Here is a 25,039-nt window from a genome sequence, read left to right on the forward strand (position 1 = left end):
GGATGAAATTTACGGCATGTAATGCCTTAAGAGAAAATATTATGAAAATGATCTATAGGTGGTACATAACCCCAGTCAAGCTTGCAAAGATTTACCATTTGCCTGACAATAAATGTTGGAAATGTAAAGAAAAGGAAGGTACATTTTTTCACCTTTGGTGGATGTGCCCGAAGATTAAGGCATTCTGGGAAATGATCTATAATGAACTTAAAAAGGTATTTAAATATACTTTCACCAAGAAACCAGAGGCCTTTCTCTTGGGTATTGTTGGCCAGGGGGTGTTAAAGACAGATATAACTTTTTTTATGTATGCTACAACAGCAGCTAGAATACTTATTGCGAAGTACTGGAAGACGAAAGATCTACCCACACTGGAAGAATGGCAGATGAAGGTGATAGACTACATGGGCTTGGCAGAAATGACGAGTAGAATCCGAAACCAGGGAAGAGAAACAGCGCAAGAAGAATGGAAAAAATTCAAGGACTATTTAAAGAAATACCATAAAGTTAATGAAAGTTAGAATGATGATGGACTGAAAGTAAATGGTTACTATTAGTAATGGTTAAGACAAGGAGAATAAGGAAGGTTAGTTTAAACTTAAATTAAAATAAGGGAAGATTTGCTGAGTAATTGATAAGAATTTGGAATACAGAAAAGGGAGGCATGAGGAAGTCGGGGAAGGAAGGTATAAGAAATTAGGATATGAAATGGTACATGTTTTTTGTTTTGTTTTTGTTTCTGTTTTTGTATGTTTATGTATGTTTATGTATGTTATGTTTATATGGAAAACTTTTTGAATAAAAATATTATAAAAAAAAGAAAAAAGAAGACAAGCTAAAACCGGAGGGGGGGTCTACAATTAAAAAGCAATTAAACACTGATAGAATTAAAACTGTGTGTGTATACATATTAAAATCTTGTAAAACCAAACTAATAATGGCAATAAAAACAGCACAGCAGAAGCCCTTTCATTAAAAGCACATTTTTATTTTTTATTTATTTATACTTTGCTAATTGTAGAGTTGGAAGAGACCCCAAGTGTCATCCAGGAATCTTTCACGCAACATGTGACTCAAACCCACGAGTCTGAGATGAATCTTGGTCAAAATTTTAGGCCTTTATAGTGCAATCCTATACACATTCACTCAGAAGTTCTTTGGAGTTCAGTGAGTTTGATTCCCAGGTAAGTGTGCATAGCGCCGCAGCCTTCCAGCAAAGGCTCCTCATATATATAGATATAGTTGTAAAATATTTTGTACTTCTTTGATTTTACCACCTGAGGGATTGATATAGGCACAAAAGGCATTATGATCTTCAGATGGACAGCAATTCCGTTGACCCTGTGTGAGTGGTGGAATCTAAAAATGAAAACACCTTTTAAAAAAAAGTGTTTCGAAGAATATATTGAATTTGCCATAAGCTCACAATCGCCATCTAGTGTCACATTTGTATAATGCACCTTAAACATACTTCAAATGTCATATTTGTAGCCATAGAGCTGAGTCCAGTGTCCTGGGCAAAGGTGGTTGGGATCCCAGGGTAAATATGAGGCGCAAGTTTTTGCATGCAGTGGTCTCTATGATAAGCCAGTCATGTGTTGTGCTAAGACTTATAGTTTAGGGCAAACTACAGTTCCCATAATTCTTGTGGGGTGGAGTCATGTGCTGTAATGTTATGCCATGTCCACAACCACTAACCACAACAAAGAGGAATACTTTCTGGTGAATTTTCCTTAAATTGTCTTGTCTCAATTATATTTTTAGCGTTTCTCTTGAATTTTTTTTATTGATTTGACATTTGTTTTAAATACAGAACGTAATCTGCGTTTCATCCAGTTTTAATCCAGAAGCCGGCCAGCTTTGGTGGAAAGATTAGCAGAGCAAATATTAGCACTGCTCGATCCAAGGAATACTTGGGAGGCTTTTAAACCAAACCCAGTCAGAAAGCAGATACTGTACGGTGTGAAAACCCCTATGAAGAAAAAGAGAAAGGTCAGAGCACTTTCTGATGGGAGTTTCCCAGTTTGGGAGAGAGCAGGAAAGCAAAGGTCCTTCTGCAGTCCAACCCTTTGCAAGGGAAGAATCTTTTTGCCCCTCAAACCCAGGACTTTGAGATGGAAAGTCTTCTGCTCTGCAGACTGAGCTGTCCGTGATTTTCGGCGTCTGGGCATGCGCAGAAGCAATTTCCAGCGCCGCAGACATGCACAGATGTGATTTCTGTGGGAGTGATCTGGCCCATGGCCGGTAAACCTTGCCAACCCCTGGGTTAGGGTTAGGATTTTGTTAGGGGTGGGGTTCCCTTCTTGCCAGGGAACTCTGGGAACATGGGGCTCAAAGGATGGCCCTTAGATTAAGAGTCTTGTGCTCAATGCGCTATACGGATTGATCTAAATAACAAACACTATTTTTTATTATTTAATAATTTACAGTGGAGTAAAATAAAGGGCAAAATAAAGAAATAAATAAATAATCCCTCAACTGCCAAAACAAATGGTCTTGTAGCACTGTAAAAACGTAACAGAATTTGGGGAAACTTTTTTAAAAGACTCAGGGAGCCTTGGTGGGTGCTAAGAAGGGTGTCTGAGGGTGCCATGGAGTCCACATGCCACGCTGGGAACCTCAGTCTGGACCCTAATGATGAAGCGAATCACCAGTCCCTACATAATGGGAACACCATGTGTAACATTAACCCCACAAGAGAGGTTGGTCTTTGTTCTCGGCTGGGAGCGGAGCGATTGAGAGAGTGAGGAGATGCAGGCACAGTAGGTGAGAGATGTTCCCAGGTTGTCCTTGTTGCAGTTCAAAGGCCTGGGACGTGCCTCCTTCGCATCCAGCTCCCCAAGGCCACCTGCACGACACCCACCTCCCAAAGAAGAGAATTACAGAGTCTCGTGTGCCTTCCATTTTGGGAGAAACTTCTCAAAGGAATATTTGCTCCCTTACAGGTAATGGGTGACCTCTCCCTTCTGTTTTAGCTGATTTTGGAAAAACAAAACACTATGGGTAAAATTTTCTGTCCTGGATTGTTGATATTCTCCTGTGTTTTGGCAGGTGAGTTCGTCAGAGTGTTAAATAAATTTATCTCAGCAACACAAATGAGGGATGTGGTTATTTAGTAAATGCAGGGGAGTTTTCCTATTTGTTCCTATTTTCTATTTGTTCTTTGTGCATTAAATTATGCAAAGATGTGATTTCTCCAGGCCAATGAGACCTAGCCTGGAGAAAGTGGATAGAGGAAAGTTTTTCTCCCTCTCATAACGGTAGAACTCACGGAGCTGGACGCTGGAAGGTTCAGGACACATCAAAGAAAGGAAGTACTTCTTTACAAAGCGCACGTTATGGAACTCCCTGCTACAAGAGGCAGTGGTGGCCACCAACTTGCAACTTCCGCTCAGGATTTTCCCCAGGGTAAGCCCCATTTCAGCTAGCATACTCTGCACCCTCCTTAAATGCTTTGGCCTGGTTGGGAGGTTTCCTGGTAGCCCCCTCCCTTCCGGTGGTGCCAATGTTCCCCTGGCCTCGAATGCCCCCTTGACCGGTCACCGCAACCCCGTTCATCTCCACCGTCGCCACAGTCCTCGGTGCAGGCAGGTGCCATGCAGCCGCTTGGCAAGCATGGCTTGCCTGGGGTGCAGCTCCGGGGACTTGGAAATGTTGGAACGGTTAATGAGCTGCCTCCAAGCAATCTATCTGGTTGGCCAGGTTTTGGGGAGGTGGAAAATAAAGCTTTACTTTGGGGGCCACAGTTCATGAACTACACGTTGTCCAGTGCCACACTCGCCGAGGAGAAGGTCACCTGCGCTCTTGACATGCTCCAGATAAGGAGCCGGCCGGGGAGGGCGAGGAGCCCAAGACCTACCTGGAAAGCGCTGTGGACTCTTCCAGTGTAAGCCAGCAGGGGGCGCCAGGTGCCTGAGGATGAGGCAGGGCTTCGCCACAGGGGACAATGTGGTTGCCGTGGCTCAGCTCCACAGGGAAGCTCCCGTTGAGTCCTGCACAGGAAGGGCTGAGGGGTGAGGAACCAGGGGTCATCTAGCCTGACCCCTGCAGGTGGGAACCATAGATATATAAAGAGAGGAAATGGGACCCGGGGGTCATCTAGCCTGACCCCTGCGAGAATTGCAGAATGACATCTCATCTCAACCGCTCTCATTTTTATTGGTCAGCTGCCAGGAATCCCAAAGGGGGACGGGAAGCAGGGCATCAGTAAATTTCCTGATAAGAATGGTATTTCATTATGCTGGCCCTACCAGGCGGGTCAGTGGTCTGGAAATCAATAAATAATAATTATATGATATCACCACGATATGTCCTGCAGCTTAGAAATGTAATATGTGATATCAATACGGAATTACGACAACTGTGCCTGGTGGAATTTCCTCCACACAGGGAAAAAGGCCAAGTACATGGCTCTGTGCCTGTTGGTTTTCCGACCAGTGCCCCAAGCTTACCTTTCTCAGTCATACTGTACCAGGTGCAGAGTTCACAGGCTGTGGCTGTGTCACTCATGGTCAGGGAGCGGAGTCAGGCGGCTTGGTTCGCTGCTCCGAGGTGCTCATGTACCAGCCTGATTGGGGGGCGCCAGGTCAAAGGGGTGCTCTAACTGCTAAGCAATGCTTCTCTGCCTTTCAAATGAAGCAAGTTTACCCTGGTCGGTGCCCAGCATGTGGCTGAAGGGGGAGTCGGGGCCGCGCACCCAGCCTCTGCCCCACCCTGGGCGCCACCAGTACCCAGACATGCTGATGTCCTCCCAGCTGCAGGCGGTGCCTTCAAAGTCGCAGGCCAAGGCGACACTCAGCAGTGCCAGCCCATTCCAGTAGCCTAGAAGGAGAAGGAATCAGGCGCCCTGAGCAAGCTACAGTTCCCAGAATTCAGGGCACCAAGTGATGTTCCTCCCATGAGCTACAGTTACCAGAGTTCCCTAGGAAGAGAAAAGGGCTTGGGAACTGGATCTGTCAAGGGATTCGCAACCCTCTACACCCAGAGCAAGCAATAGTTCCCAGGGTGCTTTGGGGGACATCGTGGGAACTGTAGTTTGTTCCGTTTCCCAAAGAGACCCTCTCAGAGCTATATCTCCCAGAGTTCCCTTGGGAAAGGTTGTGCAGAATATTCTCTCCCCCCATAAGAAACTACAGTTCCCAGGGTGCTTTGAGAGATGCCGTGATGGGTTAAATACTATCTGCGAGGGGAATTGAAGCACATCTCCCTGATTCCTTTGGTGACGCCAAAACTAGTGTCAATGGATCTTGTCAGAGCAATCCCAGCAGTCACAGGCGAAGTTGCAGGCACCAGCACTTGGGTTCCTGGAAGAAACTTGGGTTCCCAGCTAAGAAATGGAGGAGGAGAATAAGGATAATACTGAGGATAATGATGATAACAGCAGCAGCAGCAGCAACAACAACAACAAACCAGAGAAAGGCCAAGGCCCCTAAGGCACTGTTGGAACTCCTGCCTGAGGGGATTGGGGGGGGGTCTCCACTCTTCCTTCTCCGCAGGGACCCCTAACTTCTCCTGGGACCCCTCAAGAGATGAGGCGCTCACCTCACGAGGGAGACCAGCGCCACAAAATGGCCAGGCTAGGCCCGACTGCCCTCAACCAATATGGCGGTGGTGGCATGTCTTCGTTTGCCTCTCCTCCGGTGGCGCCTCTTTCCGGTCACTCTGCCTTCATCTAAAATGGCCCCACAGCAGCAGCAAACAAACATTTGTGAGCCAAAATGGCAACGGAGGTAGCAGCCTAGCCAGAACCTCCTGCCTTCAATTAAGCTTTTAATTAGGTTTTAGCCATCTTCTGACCCTATGTTTATATTTTTAGTTGTCGTTTTGTTTTCTCTGCTTTTAGTCTAATAAAACAGTTTTACTGTTTTATTATCTACTGTTTTATGGCTCAACTCGATTTAGTGTAACAAGGAACACTAAAGAAGGTAGATTGCAGTCTTTGCAACTAACACACAGCTTTCATCCATTGAACATAAGACCTGGCCTTGATCTGATAAAAGGTCCAGTCATGGCCGACTCTGAGATTGCGCACTCCTCTCGCTTTATTGGCCGAGGGAGCCGGCGTACAGCTTCCGGGTCATGTGGCCAGCATGACTAAGCCACATCTGGCAAACTAGAGCAGCGCACTGAAACACCATTTACCTTCCCGCTGGAGCAGTACCCATTTATCTACTTGCACTTTGACATGCTTTCAAACTGCTAGGTTGGCAGGAGCAGGGACTGAGCAACGGGAGCTCACCCCGCTGCTAATTATGCCTGCTAGAAGGAAAAAACGAGGCATTAAGAGCCAAAACAGCATATCGTATTTTTCACTCTGTAAGACGCACCAGACCACAAGACGCACCTAGTTTTTGGAGGAGGAAAACAAGAAAAAAAATATTCTGAATCTCAGACGCCAGAACAGCAAGAGGGATCGCTGCGCAGTGAAAGAAGCAATCCCTCTTGCTGTTCTGGCTTCTGGGATAGCTGCGCAGCCTGCATTCGCTCCATAAGACGCACACACATTTCCCCTTACTTTTTAGGAGGGAAAAAGTGAGTCTTATAAAGCAAAAAATACGGTAATTGGGACTCACAATTCCTCCAACGCAGAGAAGCGGCAGAAAGCCAACACCTTCATTCCTAGCTCGGAAACAGAGCAAATTGTGAGTAATGTTGCTGGGAGAACCCTCCCCCACTCTAAGAAGGAAGGAGATGATCCGACCCCTCCCCCTTTCAAGGAGGGAAGGAGATGATTTCACCCAGAAAACAGGAGTAGGAGAGATCCCCCCATCCCAAATGCTGACCCATCCACGTCTTTAGAACAAGACAAATAGAGGAACTTGTTTCCAGCAGATTCCAGATTTATACCCTTACCATATGATGTCAGCAGAAACTATGGTCTTAGTTCTTCAAAGACTGAATGAAATTTTCACCAAAATAACTAATACAGAGGAATACTTGGATAATTGCCCTCCTTCTATAAATGCCCAAAGGGCTAAAAGGAGGATTAGACACAACTATGCCAGCGAACTGTCAATACAAGTCATGGATGAAATAAAGCCTTGCCAAGTCCCCCAAGCGAACCAGATAATGCTTGAGATTCATCAAAATGAGTACAAGTGGATGAATCGCAGGTTAATTATGACGTCCTTATCTCAGCTTTTGACCTGCCATTACCAAAAAGTAGATCTGAAAAATTTCCATTTCCTGCCCAGCATAAGAAACATCGCACACCTATTTATGACTTTTAGAATGCCAGCTCTTCCATCTCAACTTATGGTGATGAAAAACATTTTATGGCGGTCTCACCTTCTTTACCTGATAAGGGTTTCCAAGGATGAGACAGTGAGGCAGCCAGTCCCTGGCAGAGAACCAAAGCAAACGCCAATAAGAAACAATACCTGCACGAAGGAGGAAAATAAACCCGTGTTTGGAATTAGAAGAATTAGAAGAACTGAAGAGGAGATTATTGAGCATAAAGATTGAAATCTCAGTTCAAAACATAAGGACATTATAGCCCGGAACACAATTTCGAAATATGCCCAATAGCCCTTCATCTTGATGAAAGACGACTATGCAATTCCCTGATCTTTTCCCAAGCGATAGCGATGGAGAAGATGAACCTGGCAACTCTGACACTCTCATGGCAACAACTTCTAAAGAACTTCATGTCGCAGATAGATTGCTGAAACCAAGCACCCAGGCTATACTCGGGCCTTTGCCTAAAACTCCTAAAACTTACAAGAATGACTGACTCTATTGCATCTTTGGTGAGATAGGATGGACGGAGTCTCTGAACATGAAGCGGCTCTCTGCTGGCTAGTGACCCCATTTTACAGCACATGCCTCTTTAATACTCCCAAAGGCACAGAAAGAGTTAGTAGCCCGGCTACCTTATGAGAGAGAGAGGGATTGACAGTTAGTGGACCAGTGTGGGGCTCCCCTCGCTACCTGGGGTGTGGCTGGATGGGTTTTACCTATTGGGGATGTTTGTCCTGCTGATTTTTCATCTCAATATCATACCTTTTCGATTTGGGAGACTTGGCCCAGGGATGTTATGTTATCATTCCTCTACAGGGGAGGCTAGCGTGGGGTTTGGGATTGCCACCGTCGAAGGGCAAGGGAGGAATGGCAGTAGGGGTAAATATTATCTATGAAGGATTTTGAGATGCGGTGATGCTCGAACCCCTTCCAAGCTACGCCCCATCCCAAGGGACATGAGCAGGGATTATCCACCTCCGTCATTGGTGCTGTGCAATGCCAGGTCCATAGGCAATAAAACTGCCACCTTGCGAGACTTATCTCACTGGTGGTTGACCTGGCTTGTGTGACAGAGACCTGGGTGCACGAAGGCGAAGTATTCACCTTTTATGAGATGTCACCACCAGGTTTCTCCATCCTCCACCAATCGCGGACTGTGGGCCGGGGGGGGAGGGTTAGCGTTGTTAATCCAGAAGGATTGCTCTTTCAGGGCTCTGCCATCACCATCAATCTCCAGCATTGAATGTGTTGGCCTAGTGTGGGGCACAAAGGAGAGCTTGGCTATCTGGCTGGTGTACCAACCACCAGTAGCCACCCTGTCAGGCCTGTTGGATGTGGTGGAAGGCTGGGTCTTGGAGGTTTTCAGCAACGTCCATGCTGATGCCACCTCCTCCTCACAGGCTCTGGACCTGGTGTCTTCCATGGCAATATTAGGGCTCTCACCACATGCTGGATTTGATTTTTGGTGAAGGTATAGTATGATTTTTGGTGAGGATCATGTCCTCACTTGTGGAAGTGCCATGGTCTGATCACTACGTTCTGAAAGCCAGGATTGACTTCCTGCCCCCACCCTGCTTGGGTGGTGAGCCTATTTGGGCTTGATGTATTGATGTAATGAGGCACAGGATAATGTAAAATTACAAAAGGGACAAGATAGGGTTGCCCCCTGTCACTGTTATTGTTTATTTTAGTTATTGTATTAGAGACCCTGGCAAGGAACAAAAGATCTGAGGAAGAAATAAAAGGTATAACAGATGGGTGCACAGCAAATAAAAGGAGATCATTTGCAGATGACCTTGTAGGAAACCTGTTGGCGAGTATACCAAATATACACAATATCTGAGGTCGGACAGGTGGCAGGATTCAAGTTAAATAAAAATAAAACAAACGTACTGGTGAAAAATATGACAGAACAAAATAAAAACGAGCTACAACTAGCAACACAATTGATAATTGAGGGGAAAGGTGAAGGTATGGCTAACAGTCAAGAATATAAATATTTTTAAGGATAGGTATGTGTCAGGGAACTGCCATCGGAACGAGAGGAGGAGGAGAGGCTCCACGACAATGCTGGAGAGGGGCCAAGTAGGCAGAGAGGCAGGTCTCCTGTTGGGGAAGAAATTCAGCGTGACACCAGGGATGGAGGGGGGCCAATGGGGGAAGCGGAGAGCAGGCTCAGAGACTCTTCACTGGACACCAGCGGAGAGAGCACAGGTCCTCCGCTACCCACGCCCACCCTGCGCAGAAGGCTTCCGCGCAGGGAAGCTAGGAGGAGACTGGGCGTCAAACAACTTTTATGTTGGAAAAGGTTGAAGAAACGCCCACTGTCGGATTCTGCCAGCGACTGAGCAGCCACGAAGTGAGGGGCTGTCCAGCCAGGAAAGGTTTAACCAGGCCACCTACCCAGGAGTGGCGGCAACTTACGCACGAGCAACCCCATAACCATTACAGCAATCCGACAGTCCCTGAAGTTGCTTGTGCACAGCGACAGGCAGGCAGCACCATGAGCCAAACGGGGGAGCAGGCGCCACGGAGCAGGCAGCTGGAGTGCAAAATCTGGTGGAGAGGAACCGAGATTTGGAACAGCATGTAGCTCTGCGGACGGCGCGGCTAGAAGAAAGGCGGGCGCAGGATGGACAGGTCAGAACCACCCCCGTCGCAAGGAAGGTACCGGGACTGGTACATAAGTTTGGGGGAAGCCCCAAGACTATAACACGTTCCGGACGGAAATAGAGTACGCTTTGGAACTGCAGCATAGTGACTTTGCTGATGATGGGGAGAGGGTCGCATATGTCATTGGGCATCTACAGGATGGCGCCCGGGAATGGGTCAGGCCCCTAATGGCGACGCAAAACACTGCCTTGAAGGACCTTAGGAAATTTTTTGGCGCGATGGATGCAATGTACTCCAGCCAAGTGGAACAAAATGTGACTCGCCGGGAACTGATGGGGTGCAAGCAGGGGAGCCAATCAGTTAGAGAGTACTGGTCGCGTTTTGCGATGTTGATCCACCGACTCGGGTGGGATCTAGACTCGGCGCCCATTCAAATGTTGTTTGAGGAGGGGTTGTCCCCAACGGTGAAGGACGAGATTTCCCGCGCGCCCCGCCCGCAGTCGATGGATCAGCTGACCAAGGCTGTGCTTGCGATTGGATTACGCCAGGAAGCGCGGGCGGAGGAGAAGCGTGGAGGGAGAGGGGAACGCTGCCATGACTACCGCATTCCTGAAATACCGAGGCAGTCTCCCCAGCCGGCTGAACCAATGGAGACAGATGGAGCGCGCGCGCGCAAGGTTTCAAACTCCGGTGAAGGTCGCAAAAAGGAGGGAAAGGATTGGAAAACCACCAAGAAGTGTTACCTCTGCCAATGGCCAGGACATTTTGCCAGGGTCTGCCCTCAAAGAAAGGCCTGGCAAGGAATGGTGGGAGCCGCTGGTGAGGGGGAGGAGGAGGAAAATGGGCAGGGGCAGGGAAACGCCAACGCTTGGCTGCCGATCAGCGGGCACAGCAGCCAGGCCAGCAACTAATAGAAGTGCCCCAGCCAGACCCCCCCAAGGCAGCAATAGCCATAGAAGTGGTGCTAGAACTCCCGAATGGGCACCCAGTCAAGGTGAAGGCGCTGCTGGATTCAGGCAGCTCCTGCAATTTCTTTAGCAAGGACTTCGCTCTGGCGCACCAACTCCACCTGCTGCCCCTGGATTTCTCCTTGCAAGTGACCACCATAGATGGCAGAGAACTTCTGGGAGGGGAAGTGATGCACCAGACCCCGCCAATGAGAATGAGGGTTTCCCGGCACACGGAGACCGTTGCCTTTCACGTAGCCACACTGGCAGGAACCCCAATAATACTGGGAATGAGCTGGCTGTCACTGCATGATCCAGTAGTGGCATGGCATCAGCGGACAGTCACCTTTGGGTCAGCTTACTGCTTGGAACATTGCATGGGGGGGGGAACCCCAAGGATGACAGTGGCCAGGGTGGCGGGAATGGCGGTGGAGCCAAAAGGGAAGGTGCCACCCCAATATGCTGACCTGCAGGAGGTCTTCAGCGAGAAGGAGGCGGATAGGCTACCCCCCCATAGGCCCTTTGACTGCCAAATCAACCTACTCCCAGGGGCTCAGCTGCCAGTGGGTAAACTGTATGCCATGTCAGACAGGGAGATGCAGGAGTTGCGGGAATTTATCGACAAGAACTTGAAAAGAGGTTTCATAAGAGAATCAAAGGCGGTGGGGGCAGTCCGGTGTTCTTTGTGGACAAAAAGTATACAAATCAGCCCAGGTTTGTTGTGGACTACCGGGGCGTCAACCTGGTGTCAGAACCCGTGACCTTCCCAATGCCCAGGATTGACGACATTTTAACACGGGTGAGGCAGGGGAAAATTTTTACCAAGCTGGACCTCAGGGGGGCATACAATTTGATCAGAATGAGGGAGGGGGACGAATGGAAAACCACCATGTTCACCCCCCTGGGAGCCTTCGAATACTTAGTTATGCCATTCGGATTACAGTCCGGCTCCGCCTGCTTTCAAGCTTTCATGCACCACGTGTTGGGGTCCCTGCTGTACAAAAACTGCGTAGCCTTCTTGGACGACATCTTAATTTATTCTGACAATGAGAAGCAACATGTCAAGGACGTCAGGGAAGTGCTAAAGAGACTGCAGAGGCACCAGTTGTGGGTCAAGCTGGAAAAATGCCAATTTCACACAAGGGAGGTCGAGTTTCTGGGGTACAAGTTGTCAGACAAGGGTCTAGCTATGGACTCCAGCAAGGTGCAGGCGGTACTGGAATGGAAGGCCCCCAAGACCCGGAAGGCCGTGCAGAGGTTCCTAGGGTTCAGCAACTTTTACAGGAAGTTCATCAAGAACTTCGCTCATTTAACAGCACCCATCACAGACTGTCTCAGCAGCAAAAAGAAGTTCGTCTGGACGGAAGGGGCCCAGCGATCCTTTGAAAGCCTGAAGAAAGCATTCGCATCGGAAGAGCAACGCCTGCACGTGGATCTGGAGAAGCCCAGAGAAGCCCAGAGGCTAGAGACCGACGCGTCAGACAGGGCCATAGGAGCCGTATTTTTGCAGCCCGGAACCCAGCAAGAGTGGAGGCCGTGCGCCTTTTTCTCGAGGAAGCTGAACAAGTCGGAGCAGAACTACACGGTGTATGACCGCGAACTGCTAGCTATCTATGCTGCGTTTCGCCGGTGGAGACATCTGTTGATAGGGGCGCGGCACAAGATCCAGGTTTGCACGGATCACAAGAACTTGGAGTACTGGAGGACTGCGCGAGTACTCAACCAGAGACAGATTCGATGGGCACAAGAGTTCTCCAAGTTTTCCTTCGAGATCCGGTATGTGCCGGGAGCGGAGAATGTTAGAGCTGATGCTCTCTCCCGGAAGCCGGAGTACATGGAAGGAGAGGGACCGCCAGAAGCCCGACACGTGTTCCCCGAGGACAGATGGGTGTGGGGGGGAGTGTTGGTTGGGAAATGGGAACTGGCTGGTCTCACCAGGGACGACGAGTTCGCCCAAACTAAAATCAGGGCACTACGGGAAGGAAGGGAAAACCAGGGAGAGTTTGAGAAAAAGGAAGGGGTACTGTACTATAAGGGAGCGCTGTACGTACCGGGGGAGACATTGAGGGGAAGCGTACTCAAACAACTCCACGACAACCCAACAGCAGGGCACTTTGGTCAGCACAAGACCATGCTGCTTGTCACCAGGCAGTTCTGGTGGCCAAGGGTGAGGGAAGATGTACGGGAGTACGTACGGGGGTGCGACCGCTGCCAGAGGGCAAAGGGGGAGAGGGCGGCACCTGCAGGGCTACTAGAACCCTTACCTACACCGGGAAGACCCTGGGAGGTGGTCTCCATAGATTTTATGACTGATTTGCCCAAATCAAGAGGGAAGACAGCAGTCATGGTAGTAGTTGACCTACTGACAAAAATGTGCCATTTTATAGCTTGCTCGCATGCGGTGACGGCAGAGGAAACGGCCAGATTGTTTGTAGATCACATATTCAGGTTGCATGGGGCTCCCTCGAGGGTCATCTCAGATCGCGGGAAACAATTTACTTCAAGGTTCTGGAGGAAGCTCATGAGCTTGCTGCAGGTCGAAGTGGGGTTCTCGATGGTGAGACACCTGGAAACCAATGGACAAGCGGAACGAGCGAACAGTATACTCCAGCAATACCTACGCTGCTACGTCAGCGAGAGACAGAACGATTGGGTAGAGAAACTAGCGCTGGCTGAATTTGCATACAACAACGCTGAACACGTGTCCACGGGAATGAGCCCGTTCATGGCCAATTATGGGTGTCACCCCCGGGCCTTCCCAGGGAGAGGGGAGGAAGGGTGGAGCGTACCTGCAGCAGAGCAGTTTGTGGAAGAAATGGAGGCCTTGCACCAGCAACTCCAGATGAATTTGGAGAGGGCCAAAGAAATTTACAAGAGGCAGGCAGACAAGCACCGTCGGGAAGGGGAGACCATACGGGTGGGGGACCGGGTGTGGTTGTCAACCTGAGGGTTACCCTTTAAGGGAGGGTACAAGAAGTTGCAGCCGAGGCGACTGGGACCTTTTGAGGTAACACAGCAGGTGAACCCCGTGGCATATAGGCTCAAGCTGCCGGACAGCATGAAGTTACACCCGGTGTTCCATAGGTCCCTACTCTCTCCGTACAGGGAGGGGCGGGAATTCCCGGGACGGGAGGGGGAAGTCACCACACACCTGCAAGTAGAGGAGAAAGAACACCACAACCAAGCCACGGAAATACTCGATTCCAGGTGGCGGGGGCGCAGAGTACTTGGTCGCTTGGGAGGGGGAACCCCGGTCTGAAGACGCGTGGGTTCCCGCGGAGGCAATCAATGACGGGTATCTAGTGGAAGAGTTCCACAGTCGGTTCCCATGCAAACCAAAACCACCAGCGAGATTCTGGGAGGAGCAATTTGGCACCACCGACGACGAGGAGGAGTTCGAGGGTTTTCCTGACTCCAAAGAAGAGGGAGGAGAAGCGTCAGAAAGGGAGGATTCGGACTGGGAGGCCCACCCCACGAGGAGAGATCAGAGAGGGTGGGAAGCGGGTTTTGAATCCTCTGAGGATAGCGACAGCTCCTTCCGAGGATTTCCCGCATCGTCGGCCGAGGACCGGGACGAAGTTGGATCCAGAGGTGGGGCCGGGGGTGGAGGGGGTTCTGGGGGGGAGATGGATGTCAGGGAACTGCCATCGGAACGAGAGGAGGAGGAGAGGCTCCACGACGATGCTGGAGAGGGGCCAAGTAGGGAGAGAGGCAGGTCTCCTGTTGGGGAAGAAATTCAGTGCGACACCAGGGATGGTGGGTGTGGCCAATGGGGGAAGCGGAGAGCAGGCTCAGAGACTCTTCACTGGACACCAGCGGAGAGAGCACAGGTCCTCCGCTACCCACGCCCACCCTGCGCAGAAGGCTTCCGTGCAGGGAGGCTAGGAGGAGACTGGGCGTCAAACAACTTTTATGTTGGAAAAGGTTGAAGAAACGCCCACTGTCGGATTCTGCCAGCGACTGAGCAGCCACGAAGTGAGGGGCTGTCCAGCCAGGAAAGGTTTAACCAGGCCACCTACCCAGGAGTGGCGGCAACTTACGCACGAGCAACCCCATAACCATTACAGTATGTAACAACGTGGAAAGAGATAAAGAAATTACGGGTGTCTGGGGAAGGATGAATTTATCACTTTGGGGAAGAATTTCAGTTATGAAAATTAATGTACAGTATTGCCAAGAATGTTATTTTTATTTCAAACAATACCTGTGGTCAGTGGAGCTTCAAACAATGGCAAAAAGATGCATCTAAATTTATCTGGCAGGGGAAGAAACCAAAGATTAAATACAAACTATTAACAGATAGTAAAGAAATAGGTGGCTTCTCTCTGCCGAATTTGAAATTATATTATGAGGTGTCATGTCCCTACTGGCTATAGGAATGGATAACTTTTAAAAAATACAGATATTCTAGACTTTGAGGGTCATGATAGCAGATAGATGCACATCTAAGGTATGAGAAGACCAAAGTGCATAAATGGTTTTTGAATCATTTGGTAAGAAAAGCAATTTATGGGGAAAATATAAAAACTTGTTAGAGCAGAAGACATCATGGTGGCTTTCCCCAGGGAAGCGATATCCCTGAGAAAGACTAATGCAAAAAATGAATGGGCAACCTATAGAGAGTTGCTTATGGAAGTAGAGCAACAATTGAAATTGAAAAAGTTTTGAGGATATAAGACAGTAACAGACTGGTTCCAATATCAATTAAATGATGTGTTTAAAATAGATCAGAAAATTGGATTCAGTAAAGAAATTTCAAGGTTTGAAAAATCTTTAATGGAAAATAATGTGGTTACTTTCTAAAATGTATAAATTGTTGCTAAAGTGGCATACCCAAGATGAAAAAGTTAAATCAGTAATGATATATTGGGCACAATATATTGGGAATAATATCCAATTTTCATCTTGGGAAAAATTATGGAGGGTTAGAACTGCTTCAAATGTTTGTTGGAAATGCTAAGAGAAAGAAATGTGGTGGACAAAAGCATTCTGAGAAATGATTTATAATGAATTGAAAAAAATGTTTAAAGTAACGTTTGCGAAAAATCCAGTCTTTTATTAGGTGTTAAATAGTGGGTAGACATAGCAGACAACGCAGCAATTTCTCCAAAGCAGCTCTTTATTTGTAAGCTGGAACAGAACTGAATAGCAAACAGCTCAGCCGGCCTGCTTTTATAGGCAGCCGGCTGTCAACATTGTAGCAACAACAACCCAGGGTTTCCCGCCTAAAGTAACTGACGTGGACCTGTGTGAAAACTATATACTATACACGATACTCCTGGTAGCCAGGGTGAGAACTTCAATACATAACACCAGGTATTTTAGGTGCAGAAATTCCGAAGGAGCAGAAATGACTATTTATGTACGCGATGACAGCAGTGTGGATACTATTGCAAAGAAGATAAAGCCCTGAGCAGAGATGAATGGTTGATATGGCGAAATTGGAAATTGACTGGGAAAATCAGAAACCAGGAAGAGAATAATTTTAAGAAATAATAGGAAAAAATTATATTGTATCTAAGCAACTGTAAGCTACTAAAAACTTTAGTAGGATTTGAGAAATGCTTGTAATGTACAAAAAAAATGGTAAAAAGATTTTTTATATATATTAAAAAAATAGATAAAATAAGGGAAGCAGCTAGGGGGGGAGATTGATAATGGTAACCATGGAAGGGTGGAGGGGAGTCGAAGGATTCAGGGAATCCTAAATGATGATTAATGTCTGAATTTAAATTTGTTATGTAAAACTTAATAAAAATATGTTTTCATTTAAAAAAAGGATAATGTTCCAAGTATAATAATACTTTATTATAATAATAAAGTGCAAATATATAGATATAGCTAGCAGTATGCAGTAGAGCTGCATACCAAATTTGGTCAAATCCCAAACTCAAATCCCAAACTCCATCAAACCAGTTCAAGGCACAGATCCACCTTCCCTGATAAGGGTTCCATGACAAATCTAAGCTCCAATTCCCTCCACACAAAGCAGCCCATCATATGCCCATCAAAGCAGTTTGCCCATTCAGTGACTGGAATGGGATGCTCTATCTCGTACCAATAGTCAACTGAGGGCCAGACAACAGTTGACCTTAACTGCATAGTTCTGTGCAGGTTTCTTTTCTTCATCCCTTCACAAACTGCAGATGCAGAGTTCCTGATTTAGTTTGCAAATTGAGCATATAGGAGGACCTTGCTGTGGCCCTGGCCCCTGACTCTAGGGTTGCGGCACTCATCTCGCTTTACTGGCTGAGGGAGTGTTTGTCTGCAGACAGCTTCCAAGTCATGTGGACAGCATGACAAAGCCGCTTCTGGCGAACCAGAGCAGCACATGGAAACGCCATTTACCTTCCTGCCGGAGCGGTACCTATTTATCTACTTGCACTTGACGGGCTTTCAAACTGCTAGGTTGGCAAGCCCAGGGACCGAGTAACGGGAGCTCACCCCGTCGTGGGGATATGAACCACGGACCTTCTGATTGGCAAGCCCTAGGCCCTGTGGTTTAGACCACAGCACCATCCGTGTCCCAGTCCACCCTAACCTTATACCATAACCCTAAACCCTACCCCCAACCTGACCCTAACTCCTAAACCGTAGGACACCCCCTTACCCCCTTGCACCTTTAGGGTTAGGGTTGGGTTTGAGTTAGGGTTAGGGCCAGGGTTAGGGTAACGATTACAATCAGGGTTAGGGTTAAGTTAAGAGTTAGGTTTAAATTAGAATTAGGGTTAAGGTTAGGTTTAGGTTTAGGGTTAAATTAGGCTTGGGTTTAGGCTTAAATTTGGGTTAGGGTTAAGGTTCGGGATAGGGTTGGGTTGGGTTTAAGTTAACTTTAGGGTTGGAGTTAGGGTTAAGTGAGTGCTAGGGTGAGGGTAAACAACAACAGGGTGAGGGTGAGGGTTAGGTTTGAGTTAGGGTGAGCGTTAAGGTTTGGGATAGGGTTGGGTTTGAGTAAGAGAAGAACAGCAGCAGGAGCAATATAATTATATTATTTATACTCCACCCATCTGGCTGCGTTTCCCAAGTGACTTGTGGCCGCTTTCAATAAAAGGTAAAAACATGAGCGAATGCTCATGAATTTAGAAACTCTCAATTCCCATATAATTCCCAAAGAAGACCTGGGAATTGTAGCTCTGAGCTTCTTTACAGAGGGTTGAACTAGATGACCCTTGGGTTCCCTTCCATCTCTACCATTCTAGGATGCTCCCTGTCTCTCTCTCGCTCACTCACTCACTCACTCACACACACACTCACTCCTCCTTTTCATGGCAGTTTCACCTTTTTCTGCACTCCTAGCTCTGAAGGGCTGAAGAGGCTGCGCTGTCACCATCTTGGACGAGAGCAGGGGTACCGGAAGGAGGTGCCACGGGAGGAGAGGAAAGAGGACAGGAAGGGGTGGGAACCGGGCGGAAGAGGCTGTGCTGCCGCCATGTTGGACGAGGTTAGGATTACCGGAAGAAGGTGCCACGGAAGGAGAGGCATGAGGACAGGAAGGGGTGGGAACCGGGCGGAAGAGGCTGTGCTGCCGCCATGTTGGGCGAGGGTAGGATTACCGGAAGGAGGTGCCACGGGAGGAGAGGCAAGAGGACAGGAAGGGGTGGGAACCGGGCGGAAGAGGCTGTGCTGCCGCCATGTTGAAGCGAGGTTAGCATTACCGGAAGGAGGTGCCACGGAAGGAGAGGCAAGAGGACAGGAAGGGGAGGAAAATGGGCGGAAGAGGCTGTGCTGCCGCCATGTTGGACGAGGTTAGGATTACCGGAAGGAGGTGCTACCGGAGGAGAGGCAAGAGGACAGGAAGGGGAGGGGAAAGGGGCGAAGAGGCGCTGCGACGTTGGGCCAGCAGAGACGTGCCGAGCCAGGCTGGCCCCCCTCTCTCTCCCACCCGCTCTCTCTCGACCCCGCTCTCCCCAGGGGGCAACCCCGCCCCCCGCCCTCACCTGCCTTTCTCCCCCAGTGGCCTTCCTCTCGTGCCCCTTTGTGGAGGGATGGTGCGGGTGGGCTGCGGAAGCCAAACGGAGCCTCTCGTGGGCGAGGAACTGCAGCTTGCTGCCCCTGCCCCACGCGCGACCACAGCAGAACACGAATGTGGGGGCCAGCCTTCTCTCTCGCAGGAGAGAGCGACTCTGCGCGCGCATAGGGTTCTGCGCATCTCATATATGCTACACAGGAAGGGAGGTATTTTGTTAGACTCAAAATACATGATGTCATGCCTACCCATGGAAGTGACACAGTCCAGAATCAGGCTACCTGCACCTACCACCTCACTCTGCCTGGCTGGGGTGGGGAACCTGGGGTCCTCCAAAAGTCGCTGGACATTTGACTCCCATCAGCTTCAGCCAGGGACAAATGGGAGATGCAGCGCCCAGAATTGCAGCTCTGCTAACTCTTTTCAGTTTTTCTGTGCTTAGCAGTCACCAGGCATGTAAAAAGTAATTTCCCATTATTATTTATCCTATGCATCTTTGGTTCGCCTGTCCATTGCCCCATCCCCATCCTCTTGCATGTCATCTTACCACATGTTACATGAGCTGGGCTCTAGGTGTTGCATACCACAGAGACATGCAGAATGCCATAGCAGAAACTGCAGGTGACTAGTCTGATTCATCAGCAGATTTTTTTAAAAAACGTACGCTTTTTATTAGATTTTCATTTCAAATACACAAACAAAATACACAATTGTTTCATATCTATTTACATCTATCTTTCCTTACTCTCCGTAGAGCATTGACTTCCCTCCTTCCCTTCCACAGGTTTTCTTATTCCAATCTCTAATCCACAGTTCCTTAGTAGTATCTGAACCATGACATAAGATTTATTTCAGTCCTGCTAACGTCCTCAAACTTCAACAGTTCTCACTTATATAATCCATAAATTTACTCCATTCTTTTTCAAAACAAAAATTTTTTTTCCTTCCAGTAGCACCTTAAGGACCAACTAGTTGGTCTTTAAGGTGCTACTGGAAGGAAAAATTTTTTTTGTTTTGACTATGGCAGACCAACACGGCTACCTATCCATTCTTTTTGGTACTTTGTTTCCTCCTGATTGCGGATCCTATGGATTAGTTTTGCTAATTCCGCATATTCGAACATCTTCGTCTGCCACTCCTTCACAGTTGGTAATTCCTGTGTTTTCCATTTTTGGGCTATCAAGATACTGGCAGCAGCCGTAGCATACATGAATCTTTGGTCCGCCTTCTTGATATCCTCCCCCATCAAACCTAGCAAAAAAGCTTCGGGTATCTTTTTTAATTCGTTATAGATCAGTTCCGAAAATTTTTTCATTTTGTCACATGTCCACCACGTGGTAGAAATCACCATCCTTTTCTTTGCAATTCCAACAAATTTTACTACTCGTCCTATACATTTTTGCTAGTTTGACAGGTTAAATACCAGCGATATATCATTTTCATTACATTCTCTTTTAGAGTAATGCATGCAGTAAATTTTAAAGTCTCAGTCCAAAGTTTCACCCATGCATCATATTCAATGTTGTGCCCAAAATCTATTGCCCATTTTATCATTGCCTCTTTTATCAGTTCATCTCTTGTGTTCCATTCTAGTAAGAAATTGTACATTTTTAAAAAGTAATTTGGTCCTACTTTCTAGTATATCAATTTGAAATTTTGATTTTTTTTTATCACCGAATCCTAATTTTTTATCATCCTTAAACACATCGTTCCCTTGATGGTATTGCAGCCATCCTGTAAATTTCTCCTCAATGCAATTATAAAGCTTGAGTTTCCATCCTTTCTCTGTTTTCATCAGAATCTCCTCATATGTGGCTCACCTCCCCTCCATGTTCAATTTCTTTACTGTTAACATTTCAACTGTGAGACCCACCACAGTGTTTTCCTTTCTTTTCTTTCTTTTCTTTTTTTTACTGAACTTGATTTATTTATTCACTTGTGACAGAAAAAAATAATTCTCTCTCTCCCAGTATTTGTTATACAAGTGGAAATTTAAGTTGTGTTCAACTTCAGTGTTTTCCCTGGAGGGTATCTCTTTTGCTAACTTGCCAATTTTGTGTGCTTTCTTCGTTCCCAGCACAGCTCCAGTTTCAAGAGCAGATGACTCTTATTTTGCCTTTTCTTCTGCTCTTGTTGCAGCCTCTTCACGCCACTTGGCTTTCTTTGCTAAGTTCCAGCTTGTGAGGGATCCATGGCCTTCAACAGCCCTTTTATCAGAGGCAGTCACAGCAAAGCAAGCCATGATTGTCAGGGCAATCATAATGTAACAGGCCTTTACTCGGGCTTTGTTCCTTGCAGCATCCAGCATCTCTGGCCTGCAAAAGAAATTGGGTTGGAACCAATTAGAGCAGCGTTTTTCAACATCCTTCGGTGTTTTCCTTTCTAACAGATTCTTGTTTTTATCCCATACCTCATACAAGGCACTCCGTATCACATGGTTTGTAAATCCTCTGTGCACTTTCACTTTAGCATACCAGAGATAGGAGTGCCACCCATATCTGTTATTGTATGCCTCCAAATTTAACAGGTCTGTGTTTTCTAAAATTATCCAATATTTTATCCAACATAAGCAAGCCACTTCATGGTAAAGTTTTAAATCAGGTACCAAAAAACCACCTCTTTCCTTTCTATCCGTCAGTGTTTTAAATGTAATCCTTGGTTTTCTCCCTTGCCATATACGGTAAAACGTGAGAGAACCTTCTGCCATTCTCTGAATTGTCCTATGCCTCTAATTATAGGAATCGTTTGAAATAAAAATAGCATCTTTGGTAATATGTTCATTTTAATCGCTGACATTCTTCCACTTATTGACAACTTTAGTCTATCCCATATTTCCAAGTCTCTTTTAATCTCTTTCTACACTGGTTGATAATTGTCATTGAACAAATTTATATTCTTTGCCGTCATCCAGACTCCAAAGTATTTGACTTTCTTAACCACCTTGATTCCACTTTCTTGTTCCAATATTTCTATCTCGTTCTTTTCCATATTTTTAATCACCTTTTTCGTCTTTGTCTTATTCAATTTGAATGCTGCCAGTTGCTAAAATTTCTCAATTTCTTCCATTGCTTTTTTGACACTCTTTTGGGGTTCTTCTAGAGTTAATACTCTTAAATTAAGCTTAAAAATTTTGGCACCTATTTTAACTCCTTTTACTTCTGATGTTTCTCTCATACAATTTTCTAATACCTCTAATACCATTATAAATAATAGTGGAGACAGTGGGCACCCCTGTCTGGTTTCCTTTGTGATGTCAAATGATTCTGTCAATTACATTATTCACTATTAACTTTGCTCTCTGTTCTGAATAGATTGCCTCAATTCCTCTCAGAAAAGAGCCACTTACCCATCATCCCCATACTTTTCTTCATAAATAACCAAGACAGGTTGTCAAATGCTTTTTCAGCGTCAATAAACATTAATATAGCTGATTTATTATTTCTAACCTCTAAGTATTCCAGAATATTAACAATGTGTCTTACATTATCTTTTAGTTGTCTGCCTGGTAAAAAACCTACTTGGTCTTTATGGATCAGTTCATTTAGTATTATTTTTAATCTGTTCTCCATAATGTCCGCAAATAATTTATAATCATTGTTTAACAGTGATATTGGTCTGAAATTACTGACGTTCAAATAATCTGTATCCTGTTTAGGGATCAGCGTTATATAAGCCTCTTTCCAGGAATTTGGTATCTTTCCTCCTTGTAGAATTGAGTTCATCACCTCACAGAGTACCAGTATCAGCTGTTCATTAAGAGTTTTGTAATACTTTGATTCCCCTTCATGGATCACTACCTTGCCATGGCGAAGGGGCTTGAATAACTCAGATAAGCTATGAACTGTGCTGAGCAGGGAACTCAAGATGGACAGGTCATAGTGGAGAGTTTTGACCAAATGTGATCCACCTGGAGCAGGAACTGGCAAGCCACTCCAGTATCCCTGCCAAGAAAACTCCATGGACAAAGACAACAGGCATATAAAAGTTATGACGCTGGAAGATGAGCCCCTCAGGTCAGAAGGCGTCCAGCATGCTGCTGAGGAAGAGCGGAGGACAAATACAAGTAGATTCAGAGCTGATGAAGCGGCTGGGCCAAAGCTGAAAGGTCGCTCAGTTGCGGATATGCCTGGAAGCGAAAGGAAAGTCCAATGCTGTAAAGAAAAATATTGCATAGGAACCTGGAATGTAAGAACCATGAACCTAGGTAAGTTGGATGTGGTCAAAAATGAGATGGCAAGAATAAATATTGACATCCTGGGCATCAGTGAACTAAAATGGATAGGAATGGGCGAATTCACTTCGGATGACCATCATATCTACTACTGTGGGCAGGAATCCCGTAAAAGAAATGGAGTGGCCCTCATAGTCAACAAAAGAGTGGCGAGACCTGTACTGGGATGCAATCTCAAAAATGATAGAATGATCTCAATACGAATCCAAGGCAGACCTTTTAACATCATAGTAATCCAAGTTTATGCACCAACTACTGGTGCTGAATTGACCAATTCTATGAAGACTTACAAGACCTTATAGAAGTGACACCAAAGAAGGATGTTCTTTTCATCATAGGGGATTGGAATGCTACAGTAGGGAATCAAGAGATAAAAGGAACAACTGGCAAGTTTGGCTTTGGAGTTCAAAACGAAGCAGGGCAAAGGTTAATAAGAGTTCTGCCAAAAGAACAAGCTGGTCATCACTAACACTCTTTTCCAACAACACAAGAGACGACTCTACACATGGACATCACCAGATGGGCAGCATCGAAATCAGATTGATTATATTCTAAGGTCACACAGTAGCCAAGCATGAGTGTTCCTACTAATTAACTAGTTATAAAGTTATAAAGTTTATTATTAGATTTGTGAGGTCCATGCCTTTACACAAAATACCATAAAACATTATTAAAAGATAAACAATAAAATTATAAAAATAAGCTAAAATTCATGCCATGCTGTCCCAGCAAGGAAACTACCCAAAAAACCTCGCCATTCAGGAAAGAAGATACAGCAACAGGTTAGGAGAGCAATGGGAGGGACCTCACCATTTCCTCCAGGAACCATACCCTAGTTTTCATAGCCTTCACCACAAAGACCGCTACCACGTGAGAAATCCGTGGATCAGCGTCCACCAGTAAAAACTTTACTTGGTCCTCAGAGTTGGCTATTGATTTGGGAATAGTTTGTAACATCGCATCCCTGAAGGCCGAGTAGATGGGACAATACAACATGTAATGTGTGAGAATATGACAAGGACATATACGCTGCTCTACTGGGATTTTTGCATATCTGCCTGACAAATAGGCCGTAGGAATGGTTTGAAAATGGGCCATGGTGAAAGCTCTCCGAAGGGTGGGATTGGTGATATTCGCCAAATAATTGGCGCAGGTTTTGACTGTTTTCAGTCGGGGAAACCAGTGGGAGGACCCTGGGTTCTGTATTTTTGTAATATCTAACAGAGCGTCTCTCTCCAGGATCCATTCCCGAACTTTGTCCGGGCTCCACAGTTTGAGAATATTAAACTCCGGTAGGGTGTATCTAACCAGGATCTCAGATAGGTTTTGACGCCAAGTGGTGTTCTTTTGAAGAGATACAAAGGCTTGTTTGGCCAATAAGGTGTTTGAAGTGTTTGCAAGGTTGATGTAAAATCGTAGGAATCTTAAGTGGGCCCTGGCAGACACAGAGGGTAATCCAACTTCCACCCTTAAGAAAGCTGCTGGTGTTCCTTGAGGAAGGCCTAGAATCCTCTTGAGGTAATAATTTTGCAAAATTTCAAGCCGTTCCAACAGCCTCTGGTTCCACCCCCAGAGTTCTATCCCATATAACATCTGGGGAATAGCTTTCCCAACAAAAGCTCTTAATGCCGGGATCACCAATTGTCCTCCCCGGGTATGGAAGAAACTAAGCAGGACACCAATTGTTCTTCGTGTTAGGATGGTTACAGCCTTAAAGTGGGCTAGCCAACTAGATGTAGCCTGAAATGTAACACCCAGATATTTAAAAAAGGGGCACTGTTCAATCACATGTTCGTCTAAAGACCATCTAAAGGTGTGGCGAGCTCTAGTAAACACCACAATTTTTGTTTTGTCATAGTTTATCTTTAGTGAGTTATGGGAGCAGTAGGCTGCGATCCCCTCCAGCATGCTGCGTAAGCCTCTTCGGGTGAGTGCCATTAAAGCCATGTCATCGGCGTATAGCAATATGTTCAAACGTTTACCTTCAATGGCTGGAGCCGATGACTTGTACTTTGCCATGTACTGAACAATATCGTTTATATA

The 25,039-nt window shown here is 46.5% G+C and overlaps 1 long non-coding RNA gene across 5 annotated transcripts; it reads right to left on the minus strand.

The window, feature by feature from the left end:
- Positions 1–1,551: 1,551 nt before the first annotated feature.
- LOC128415148 (uncharacterized) lies at positions 1,552–18,887 on the minus strand. 5 transcript variants are annotated; one of them, XR_008330875.1, is made up of 3 exons: positions 15,004–16,334; positions 2,864–7,379; positions 1,552–1,972 (listed from the first exon to the last, which is right to left on the minus strand). It is a non-coding gene; the product is annotated as an uncharacterized LOC128415148 (long non-coding RNA). The 5 variants fall into 5 exon arrangements; XR_008330873.1 differs by lacking the exons at positions 1,552–1,972; positions 15,004–16,334 and adding an exon at positions 18,737–18,887 and having other exon boundaries at positions 2,383–7,379; XR_008330872.1 differs by lacking the exons at positions 1,552–1,972; positions 15,004–16,334 and adding an exon at positions 18,078–18,229 and having other exon boundaries at positions 2,383–7,379.
- Positions 18,888–25,039: the final 6,152 nt, after the last annotated feature.

This window comes from Podarcis raffonei, chromosome 6 (genome assembly GCF_027172205.1).
Source record: "Podarcis raffonei isolate rPodRaf1 chromosome 6, rPodRaf1.pri, whole genome shotgun sequence".
Classification (NCBI taxonomy): Eukaryota; Metazoa; Chordata; class Lepidosauria; order Squamata; family Lacertidae; genus Podarcis; species Podarcis raffonei.